Source organism: Pseudophryne corroboree, chromosome 3 (genome assembly GCF_028390025.1).
Source record: "Pseudophryne corroboree isolate aPseCor3 chromosome 3, aPseCor3.hap2, whole genome shotgun sequence".
Classification (NCBI taxonomy): domain Eukaryota; kingdom Metazoa; phylum Chordata; class Amphibia; order Anura; family Myobatrachidae; genus Pseudophryne; species Pseudophryne corroboree.
Window position 1 is genome coordinate 433,428,323 of NC_086446.1, and position 12,591 is coordinate 433,440,913.

Sequence of the window (12,591 nt, forward strand, 5' to 3'; positions counted from 1 at the left end):
AAATCGGGACCTTAGTAAATATACCCCTTAGAGTGAGAGAGCCGCCCTGAATATTCCTCTCTGTCTCTCCACTCGGCAAGCATAAATCCTCAGACCACACGCTGCCAGGGAACTTTCTTCTTCCTTGCAGCCTGCGTGCTCAGCCAGTCACAGAGCCGCAGGCTGCAGCTTAACATCCTATTGGGCGGCTGAGACGTCGCTCAGCAAGCAGCCCAGCTAGCTCTGCAGCTCTGGCGGCTGTGATGAGCGTGGCTGGGCTGTTAGTGTGGCGGGCGGGGCAGTGCAGTGCCTCGGATCGGATTCTAAATCCGATCTGCGGCAGGTGGCCCTTTCAGACAGGGGAGCCCGGGGTACTTACCCCCGGAGCCCCCCTTTTAATCATCTCAGCTTGTGTGGGAAAATGCAGGTGTGGGTCAAGCATGCCATTTCAGAAAACAGAAAATAGGAAAATTCAGCTTATTTGCCCAGAGTAGCCAAATCACTGACCTCTTCCTTAGCACAACATATGGTGTCCATGCAGCACCAACAGCACATATAATACCTGTATCACATGCTCTCCCTCCTATCAAGGAGTTACAGTACATGGCCTTTCACAGTCAAAACAATGGATAAAGCTAGTATAGGCAGTCTTATTTTGACAAACAATTTGCATACTGTCTACTATACTTACTGTCTTTTTGCTACAGTCTCTGGTAAAACTAACATGTGCTTCCCACAGCCAGGGTTTGCAGTTTGGTACCCAATGCTGTGTTCAGATCCAGGAAAAGAAAATTACACCAATCCAAAGGTGAAATCCAATTGCGGGAAAAGAGTGCGAGTTGCTGTTAAAGCACCACTGACACACCAGCAAGGGCACTGCATCTTACAACCCTCCCCCCCCAAAATCACACAAATTGTGCAAGTCCGAGCTGCCGTAAAGTGTGATTTTTCCCGCACTAACTTTCATGGATGAAAAATTGCCCGCAATCGGATATGGGAGTAAGTATGAAGACAATTTCCTCTCTATGGGGGGAATTCAAATGTTTGAAAAGTCAGTTGGGTGTCTGTTTTTTCATGTCTATTAGATAGAAAAAAAATAGGATTTTAATTACCTACTGGTAAATCCTTTTCTCGTGGTCCGTATAGGATGCTGGGGTCCATATTAGTACCATGTGGGTATAGACGGGTCCACCAGGAGCCATGGGCACTTTAAGACTTTAATAGTGTGGGCTGGCTCCTCCCTCTATGCCCCTCCTACCAGACTCAGTTTAGAAACTGTGCCCGAGGAGACGGACCAACTTCGAGAGAAGGACTTTACACAGATAGTGGCGAGATTAACACCAGCTCACACATACAAGGCAAACCAAGCTAACTAGCTTGAAAACTCAGCAACTGCTGAACAAGAATACTTAACCAAGTAACAAAACAGTACTTAACCAAGAACAAAGTAGTACTGAACCAAGTAACCACTGCAGGATCACGAAGCGCTGGGCGGGCGCCCAGCATCCTCTACGGACTACGAGAAAAGGATTTACCGGTAGGTAATTAAAATCCTATTTTCTCTTACGTCCTAGAGGATGCTGGGGTCCATATTAGTACCATGGGGATGTACCAAAGTTCCCAGAACGGGAGGGAGAGCGCGGAGGTTCCTTCAGAACCGATTGACCAAACCTTAGGTCCTCAGTGGCCAAAGTATCGAACTTATAGAATTTAGCAAACATGTTCGACCCAGACCAAGTAGCAGCTCGGCAAAGGTGTAAAGCCGAGAAACCCCGGGCAGCCGCCCAGGAAGAACCCACCTTATGAGTAGAGTGGGCCTTAACAGATTTGGGACACGGCAATCCTGCCGTAGAATATGCATGCTGGATAGTGACCCTGATCCAGCGATAGTCTGCTTAGACGCAGGACACCCAATTTTCTTGGGATCATACAAGACAAACAGTCCGATTTTCTGTGACGAGCAGTCCTCTGCACATAGATTTTCAGAGCCCTTACAACATCCAAGGACTTTGACGAAATTGAGGAGTCAGTAGCCACTGGCACCACAATAGGTTGGTTGACATGAAAAGCCGACACAACCTTTGGAAGGAACTGACGTATCCGGAGCTCAGCTCTATCTTCATGGAAGATTAAGTAGGGGCTTTTACAAGACAAGCCCCCCAACACGTCTAGCAGAAGCTAAGGCCAACAAAGTGACAGCCTTCCATGTGAGAAACTTGACCTCAACCTCCTGTAGAGGCTCAAACCAATCCGATTGGAGGAACTGTAACACCACATTAAGATCCCAGGGTGCCGTAGGCAGCACAAAGGAAGGCTGGATGTGCAGAACCCCTTTCATGAAAGTCTGAACCTCAGGGAGGGTAGCCAGTTGTTTCTGGAAGAAAATGGATAAGGCCGAAATCTGGACCTTTATTGATCCCAAACCCAGGCCCATATCCACACCTGCTTGCAGGAAGAGGAGAAACCGTCCCAGTTGAAACTCCACCGTAGGAAACTTCTTAGATTCACACCAAGATACTTTTTCCAAATGCGATGGTAATGTTTAGATGTTACTCCTTTCCTAGCCTGTATCAGGGTAGGAATAACCTTGTTCGGAATGCCCTTCCGAGCTAAGATCTGGCGTTCAACCTCCATGCCGTCAAACGTAGCCGTGGTAAGTCTTGATAAGCGAACAGCCTCTGTTGCAGAAGGTCCTCCCGAAGAGGAAGAGGCCTCGGGTCTTCCAGCAGTAGATCCAGAAGATCCACGTACAAAGCCCTTCTTGGCCAGTCCGGAGCAATGAGGATTGCCTGAACTCTTGTTCTCTTTACAAGTTTTAGAATCCTTGGAATGAGTGACAGTGGAGGAAACACGTACACTGAATGGAACACCCACGGAGTTACCAGGGCGTCCACCGCCACTGCTTGTGGGTCTCTTGACCTGGAACAGTACCTCTGAAGCTTCTTGGTGAGACGGGAGGCCATCATATCTATTTGAGGTACACCCAAAGATTTGTCACCTCCGTGAACACCTCCGGATGGAGGCCCCACTCTCCTGGATAGAGATCATATCTGCTGAGGAAGTCCACTTCCAGGTTGTCCACTCCCGGAATGAAGATTTCTGACAGCGCCAACGCGTGCCTTTCTACCCAAAGGAGGATTCTTTTTACCTCTGACATTGCAGCTCTGCTCTTCGTACCACCCTGTCGGTTTATGTAGGCCACCGTCGTTACATTGTCCGACTGCACCTGAATGGCCCAATCTTGTAGAAGATGTGCCGCTTGTAGAAGACCATTGTACACGGCCCTTAGTTCCAGTATGTTGATTGGAAGAATGGATTCCAGACTTGACCACCTTCCTTGGAAGGTTTCCCCTTGGGTGACTGCGCCCCAACCTCTGAGACTTGCATCCGTGGTTAGAAGGATCCAGTTCTGAATCCTGAACCTGCGGCCCTCTAGAAGGTGAGGCAATTGTAGCCACCACAGGAGTGAAATCCTGGCTTTTGGCGACAGACGTATCCTCTGGTGCAGGTGCAGATGAGACCCCGACCACTTGTCCAGGAGATCCAGTTGGAAGGGCCATGCATGAAATCTTCCGTACTAAAGAGCCTTGTATGAGGCAACCATCTTCCCCAGAAGGCGAATGCACGAATGAACCGATACCCGGGAAGGCTTCAAGAGATCCCGGACCATAGTTTGGATCACCAACGCTTTCTCCATCGGTAGAAATACCCTCTGCACTTCCGTGTCGAGTAACATCCCCAGGAAAGACAATCTCCTTGTTGGCTCCAAATGTGACTTGTGAACATTCAGGATCCATCCATGTTTCCTGAGCAGTCGAGTCGTGAGAGCAATGGACTGCAACAACCTCTCCCTGGAAGATGCCTTTATCAGCAGATTGTCCAGATAAGGAATTATATTCACCCCCTGCCTGCGGAGGAGACTCATCATCTCTGCCATTACCTTGGTGAATACCCTTGGTGTTGTGGAGAGGCCGAACGGCAGTGCCTGGAACTGATTGCGCAAATCTGAGATAAGCTTGCTGTGGCAGCCAAATCGGAATGTGGAAGAACGCATCCTTGATGTCTAAGGACACCAGAGACTCTCCTTCCTCTAGCCCTGAGATCACCGCTCTCAGAGACTCCATTTTGAACTTGAATTCCCTTAGATAAGGGTTTAGCGACTTCAGGTTCAAAATTGGCCTGACCGAACCATCCGGTTTCGGTACCACAAATAGGTTTGAATAGTAACCCTGGTTTACCAGATGAGGTGGAACTGGAACAATTACATCTGACCTTTCCAATTTTTGAATGGCTTCCTGAAAGATAGCCCTTTCTGTTAGCAAAGCTGGCGAGCCTGATTTGAAGAAACGGTGGGGTGGGAGCTCTTGAAACTCCAGTTTGTACCCTTGGGACACAATATCCTGTACCCAAGGATCCAGACGGGATGACACCCTGACATGACTGAAACGTCTGAGCCTCACTCCCACCTGCCCGTTCTCCAGGCAGGGAGGTCCACCATCATGCTGAGAATTTTGAGGACACAGAGGCAGGCTTCTGGTCTTGGGAACATGCAGGTGCCGTTTTTTTGGATTTTGCTTGCCCACCTCTGAAGAAAGTGGTAGGAGTCTTGGACTTTTTAGCTTTTGCAGACCGAAAGGACTGCATAGAGGACGTAGAAAAAGGTATCTTCGTCGTCTGAGAGGCTGAGGGAAGAAAGGTTGACTTACCAGTGGTTGCCGTGGAAATCCATGCATCCAATGCTTCCCCAAATAGAGCCTGACCTGTGAAGGGTAGGTTCTCCACACTTCTCCTGGACTCCGCGTCCACAGGCCATTGGCGTAGCCAGAGTCCCCTGCGTGGTGAGACAGCCATGGACGATATCCTTGCAGTCAGATTACCCAGGTCCTTCATGGACTCCACCATGAAACCTTCCGAATCCTGTATGTTACGTAAAAACAATTCAATGTCACTTCTATCCATAGAATCTAAGTCCTCTAGTAATGTGCCTGACCACTTTACTATGGCTTTAGAAATCCATGCACAGGCAATAGTGGGTCTTAACGCCACTCCTGAAGCAGTGTATATGGATTTGAGCGTAGTTTCAATCTTGCGGTCTGCTGGTTCTTTCAAAGCGGTAGACCCAGGGACAGGTAAAAGCACCTTTTTAGACAGTCTAGATACAGAAGCGTCTACTATAGGTATGTTTTCCCACTTTTTCCTATCATCCCCAGGGAAAGGAAAAGCCACAAGAGCCCTCTTTGGGATCTTGAATTTTTTCTCAGGATTTTTCAAATAATGCGTTTAATTCCATAGATGCAGGGAAGGTCAGGGAGGCTTTCTTTTTGTCTGTAAAGTAAGCCTCCTCTACCTGTTCAGGTGCTTTGTCAGTAATGTGTAACACATCCCTAATAGCCTCAATCATGAGTTGCACCCCTCTTTCCAGGGAAGCCTCACCCCCCCCCCCCCCTCCGCATCACCCTCTGCCGTGTCAGAGTCGGTGTCCATGTCGACTTGCATAATCTGAACAAGTGCACGTTTCTTGGATACACCAGGGGATTGAGGTAGTGGGGACAGTACCAGACTAAACCTCCACAGATTGTTTTAAAATCTGTGATTCCATCTCATAATGCGCAATCCTAGTAGAAATCTGGGATATCATTCCCTTAATAGAAGCAACTCACTGGGGCTCGGATTCGGAAGGTTGAGACAAAATATTACATTCCTGTGTACATGGAATGGATTCCTCTGGAGAAGATACATATTCTGCCGAACAAGAAACAGAGGGGCAGATGTATTAACATGGAGAAGGCATAAGGAAGTGATAAACCAGTGATATGTGCAAGGTGATAAAGGCACCAGCCAATCAGTTCCAATATGTAAATTAACAGGATCTGATTGGCTGGTGCGTTTATCATCTTGCACATATCACTGGTTTATCACTTCCTTATGCCTTCTCCAGGTTAATACATCTGCCCCATTGTCCCTGGACATGGTTATGTCAGAAAGTTCCATACACACACATACACAGGAAAGTGTCAGACACAGTTTCCCCCAAGTACCTTCAGAGAAACACAGAGCTTGGAGCCAGCACACACAGCGCGTCAGTAGGCAGTTATAGAATAATTGCCTGGCGCTGACTGTGTACCCTTAATAGAACTACACAGTTAATAGACAGTCCCCCTTCTACAACCCCCTTGGCACCGCACAGAATAGCTGGAGTCGTGGAGGGTCAGCGCTCCCTGTCAGCGTCTCAGAGTGTGGATCTGCAGGGAGAAAATGGCGCTGGTGAGCTGCTGGGTCCGCTCTGAGAATCTTCGCCCCCACACATGGTACGTCTTCCCGCACTTTGAATATATTAATAATGGCCTGAGGTAATGGCACTAGCAGCGTTACCAAAGCCCCTGATAGTGTGAGTGACCAATTGTAAAGGTATTGCGCTGACCCAGGGCGCCCCTCACTGCGCCGCACCTGTATCGCTGAGCCTTCCGGAGCGCAGTGTTAGTACTGTGCTCAAACCCTGTAGCCGCCATGCACACCAGCTCCCCAGTGACACACTCACCACCTTGATCTTCTGGCTCTGTTAGGGGGTGGCGGCATGCTGCGGGAGTGAGCGGTCGCCTCTGGGGCTAACGATCATCACCCTCAGGAGCTCAGTGTCCTGTCAGTGGAGATAGTGGCCATTAACCTCAGAGAGTTGGACACTACTCCCCCCCCTAACTCCCACGAAGCAGGGAGGGTGTTGCCAGCAGCCTCCCTGTGCCTAATTACTCTTAAAAAAACATAAAACCAAAGAAGCTCTAGGAGCTCCCCTAGCTGTGACCGGCTCCTCCGGGTACATTTTCTAAACCGAGTCTGGTAGGAGGGGCATAGAGGGATGAGCCAGCCCACACTATTAAAGTCTTAAAGTGACCATGGCTCCTGGTGGACCCGTCTATACCCCTATGGTACTAATATGGACCCCAACATCCTCTAGAACGTAAGCGAAAGACACCCAGCTCACTTTTCAAACAACTGAATACCCCCCTATGAATGTTATGATGCATTTTCAGTCATAGTAGGATATTCAGCTGTTTGAAAAGTCAGTTTGGAGTTGGTTTTTTCTTATCTAATAGACAGGAAAAAACAGACACCCAACCGACTTTTCAAACATTTGAATTCCCCCCATAGACTTTATACTTAGCGGTTTATTCATACTGGTTTGACTTGTTAAATGATAGCAGATTATGAACTAAGACGAAGATAAAGTACCAGCCCACCTGCTCTTAACTGCTATGTTACAGGGGGATGCATTCGATATCCCGGCTGTCGGAATCTCGGCGCTCAGCATATCGCCGCCGGGATACCGACAACTATTCTCCCTTTCAGGGTGTCCACGACACCCCTGGAGGGAGAATAATTACCCACCGTGCCCACAGCGTGGCGAGCACAGCCAACCCACAAGGGGTTCTTTTGCACTCGCCACGCTGCCGGCATTCCAGCGGTCGGGATCCCGGCACCGGTATGCTAGGCGACGGGATCCCGACAGCCAGGATATCGATACCAACCCGTTACAGGCTAGGTTTGAAAATGACTGGAGCTGATTGGCTGATACTTTATCTCTGCCCACTTTCTCTCTCTCCAAGGCTTAGTATATAGACCCCTAAATTTGAAGTCAGACTAATTGAAGAGTTACACATAAACATAGTATTTGACAGCAGATAAGAACTTGGCCTATCTAGACTGCCTTAAACACATACAAGAAAGTGCCAATGCGCTTTAGTGACTAAAAACACATTGAATAATAAATGGATGTCTGTCTGTTTTCACTCATAAAACCAGGAGACTTGCTAATAATATAAACGTTTATTGATACAATATCATCACATTTAATAATGTTACAGTTATCTAAAATAAGATTTTACTTACCGGTAAATCTATTTCTCGTAGTCCGTAGAGGATGCTGGGACTCCGTAAGGACCATGGGGAATAGACGGGCTCCGCAGGAGATAGGGCACTTTAAGAAAGCTTTGGACTCTGGGTGTGCACTGGCTCCTCCCTCTATGCCCCTCCTCCAGACCTCAGTTAGGGAAACTGTGCCCAGAGGAGATGGACAGTACGAGGAAGGATTTTTGTAAATCTAAGGGCGAGATCCATACCAGCCACACCAATCCCACCGTATAACCTGTGATACACTACCCAGTCAACAGTATGAACAACAACATAGCCTCGGTTCAACCGATAAACTATAACATAACCCTTATGTAAGCAACAACTATATACAAGTCTTGCAGAAGAAGTCCGCACTTGGGACGGGCGCCCAGTATCCTCTACGGACTACGAGAAATAGATTTACCGTAAGTAAAATCTTATTTTCTCTAACGTTCTTGAGGATGCTGGGACTCTGTAAGGACCATGGGGATTATACCAAAGCTCCCAAAGGGGCGGGAGAGTGCGGATGACTCTGCAGCACCGATTGAGCAAACATGAGGTCCTCCCCAGCCAGGGTATCAAACTTGTAGAACTTTGCAAAGGTGTTTGAACCCGACCAAGTAGCAGCTCGGCACAATTGCAATGCCGAGACCCCTCGGGCAGCCGCCCAAGAAGAGCCCACTTTCCTAGTGGAATGGGCCTTAACCGATTTAGGCAATGGCAAACCTGCCGTAGAATGCGCCTGCTAAATCGTATTACAGATCCAGCGAGCAATAGTCTGCTTTGAAGCAGGAGCGCCAACCTTGTTGGCCGCATACAGAACAAACAGAGCTTCAGTCTTCCTGATTCTAGCCGTTCTGGTCACATAAATCTTCAAAGCCCTGACCACATCCAGGGACTCGGAATCCTCCAAGTCCCGTGTAGCCACAGGCACGACAATAGGTTGGTTCATATGAAAAGATGAGACCAATTTGGCAGAAATTGAGGACGAGTCCTCAACTCTACCCTATCCACGTGAAAAACCAAGTATGGGCTTTTATGTGATAAAGCCGCCAATTCTGAAACACGTCTAGCCGAAGCTAATGCCAACAACATGACCACTTTCCACGTGAGGTATTTCAACTCCACAGTTTAGAGTGGTTCAAACCAAGGTGACTTGAGGAAACGTAACACCACGTTAAGATCCCAAGGCGCCACCGGAGGCACAAAGGGAGGCTGAATATGCAGCACACCCTTCACAAAAGTCTGTACTTCAGGAAGACAGGCTAATTCTCTTTGAAAGAAAATGGATAAGGCCGAAATTTGGACCTTTATGGACCCTAATTTTAGGCCCAAAGTCACTCCTGTTTGAAGGAAGTGAAGTAGATGGCCCAAATGGAACTCCTCCGTAGGAGCAGCTCTGGCCTCACACCAAGAAACATATTTTCGCCATATACGGTGATAATGTTTTAACGTCACGTCTTTCTTAGCCTTGATCAGGGTAGGAATGACCTCCTCCGGAATCCCTTTTTCCGCTAGGATCCGGCGTTCAACCGCCATGCCGTCAAACGCAGCCGCGGTAAGTCTTGGAACAGACAGGGCCCCTGCCGCAGCAGGTCCTGCCTTAGAGGAAGAGGCCACGGATCTTCTGTGAGCAACTCTTGCAGCTCCGGATACCAAGTCCTCCGTGGCCAATCTGGAACAATGAGGATTGTTCTAACCCTGCTTATTCTTATTATTCTCAACACTTTGGGTATGAGAGCAAGAGGAGGAAACACATAGACCGATCTGAACACCCAAGGTGTCACCAGAGCATCCACCGCTACCGCCTGAGGGTCCCTTGACCTGGCGCAATACCTTTAGCTTTTTGTTGAGACGGGATGCCATCATGTCTATTTGAGGCAGTCTCCACCGACCCGTGATCTGTGCGAAGACGTCTTGATGAAGTCCCCACTCTCCCGGATGCAGGTCGTGCCTGCTGAGGAAGTCCGCCTCCCAGTTGTCCACCCCCAGGATGAACACTGCTGATAGCGCGCTTACATGGCCTTCCGCCCAGCGTAGAATCCTGGTCGCTTCTGCCATGGCCACTCTGCTCTTCGTTCCGCCTTGGCGGTTTATATGAGCCACTGCCGTGACATTGTCTGACTGAATCAGAACCGTTTTTTTCCGAAGCAATTCCTCCGCTTGACGCAGGGCGTTGTATATGGCCCTCAACTCCAGGACGTTGATGTGGAGACAAGTCTCTAGATTTGACCAGAGACCTTGGAAATTTCTTCCCAGTGTGACTGCTCCCCAGCCTCGGAGGCTTGCGTCCGTGGTCACCAGGACCCAGTCCTGAATGCCAAACCTGCGACCCTCTAGTAGGTGAGCACTGTGCAGACACCACAGGTGAGATACCCTGGTCCTGGGAGACAGGGTGATCCTTCGATGCATTTGTAAATGGGACCCGGACCACTTGTCCAAGAGGTCCCATTGAAAAGTCCTCGCATGGAACCTGCCGAAAGGGATGGCCTCGTATGAAGCCACTATCTTCCCCAGGACCCACGTGCAATGATGCACTGAAACCTGTTTTGGTTTTAATAGGTTCCTGACCAGGGCTATGAGCTCCTGAACCTTTTCGACCGGAAGAAAAACCTTTTTCTGGTCTGTGTCTAGAATCAGGCCCAAAAAAGTTATACGCGTTGTCGGGACTAGCTGGGACTTCGGTATATTGAGAATCCAGCCGTGTAACTGCAACGTCTTCATGGACAGAGACACGCTGTCCAGCAACTTCTCCCGAGATCTCGCCTTTATGAGATCGTCCAAGTATCGGATAATTGTGACCCCCTGCCTGCGCAGGAGCACCATCATTTCCGCCATTACCTTGATGAAAATTCTCGGGGCTGTGGAAAGCCCAAACGGCAACGTCTGAAATTGGTAGTGACAGTCCTGCACTGCAAATCTCAGGAATGCCTGATGAGGGGGGAATACCGGAACATGAAAGTAAGCATCCTTTATGTCCAGGGACACCATCCAATCCCCCCCCCCCCCCCTCCAGGCTGGCGATGACCGCCCTGAGTGATTCCATTTTGAACTTGAACCTCTTCAAGTACAGGTTCAGGGATTTTAGGTTTAAAATGGGTCTGACCGAACCGTCCGGTTTCGGGACCACAAACAGGGTTGAGTAATAACCCTCTCCTTGCTGGATATGAGGAACTGTGACAATCACCTGTTGAATATACAATTTTTGGATTGCTGCCAACACTAGCTCCCTCTCTGATGGGGAAGCCGGCAGAGCAGACTTGAAAAACCGGCGAGGAGGCAAGTCTTCGAATTCCAGCCTGTATTCCAAACAAAAATGCTTCTAGGCAAAGAACTCAGGAGAGCTCTCTGCAGTGCACCCATCCTGCTCTGGGCACAGTGTAAAACTGAGGTCTGGAGGAGGGGCATAGAGGGAGGAGCCAGTGCACACCCAGAGTCCAAAGCTTTCTTAAAGTGCCCTATCTCCTGCGGAGCCCGTCTATTCCCCATGGTCCTTACGGAGTCCCAGCATCCTCAAGGACGTTAGAGAAAATATGATGGCATAAAAAAGTAACAATACTAGTTACATAACAATAAATATATATTGCAATATAAAACCTGTTCGGTTGATATTAAATTCAGCCTATAATATATGTAAAAATAGCCTATTATCATATAAGGTCAGAAATGTCTTCTATTTGCCACTACTGCCACATAATATATTCAGATTGTTAAAGCACAGATGAAAAAGAAACAATGTCTCCGATTAACTCTAACACTGGAGTCCCAGTGCAGAGTCCGTCCTCCTTCAATGTTTTTACCCGATCAAGCGGGATTATATTTACCCCCTTCTGGAAGTGTCCTCTGTTATAGCACTATGGCACAAGTGCAGAGATGTACTCCTTCAAAGGATCCAGCTGGTGGGCAGCGTTTGTAAGCGCACAGTGGGAGGTAACGGTGTGTACACATGGTGAGAATCGGGCTATGCCCGATTCTCACTATGCGTCAGGGGCCGGGTCGGCACATAGTCAGTATCGCAAGCACACAATGAGTGCGCTTGCGATACTGGCTATGTGCGATTTTGGCTAAGTGTCAATTTTGACTATCTCTTCTATAGAGATAGCCAAAATTGACTTGCCTGCACAGTCTATCTTTTCTTTCGATGCCGACCGCGCGGGACCGCGCATCGGCATCGAATCGGGATCGCAAGGTGACTGTCACCTTGCGATCTGCACTAACTTTTCTTCCGATTTTGACTATATAGTAAGAATCGGAAGAAAAAATCTCACCGTGTGTACACACCCTTAGAGTTAATCGGAGACATTGTTTCTTTTTCATCTGTGCTTCAACAATCTGAATATACAGGTTGAGTATCCCATATCCAAATATTCCGAAATACGGAATATTCCGAAATACGGAATTTTTTGAGTGAGAGTGAGATAGTGAAACCTTTGTTTTTTGATGGCTCAATGAACACAAACTTTGTTTAATACACAAAGTTGTTAAAAATATTGTATTAAATGACCTGCAGGCTGTGTGTATAAGGTGTATATGAAACATAAATGAATTGTGTGAATGTACACACACTTTGTTTAATGCACAAATTTATAAAAAATATTGGCTAAAATGACCTTCAGGCTGTGTGTATAAGGTGTATATGAAGCATAAATGCATTCTGTGCTTAGACTGGGTCCTATCGCCATGATATCTCATTATGGTATGCAATTATTCCAAAATACGGAAAAA

At 48.1% G+C, this 12,591-nt stretch overlaps 1 protein-coding gene across 1 annotated transcript in view; it reads right to left on the reverse strand.

Annotated features, from left to right (window-relative positions):
* Positions 1-12,591, reverse strand: part of LOC135055859 (trichohyalin-like) — a 158,291-nt gene that overhangs the window by 42,753 nt on the left and 102,947 nt on the right. The window lies entirely within an intron of this gene.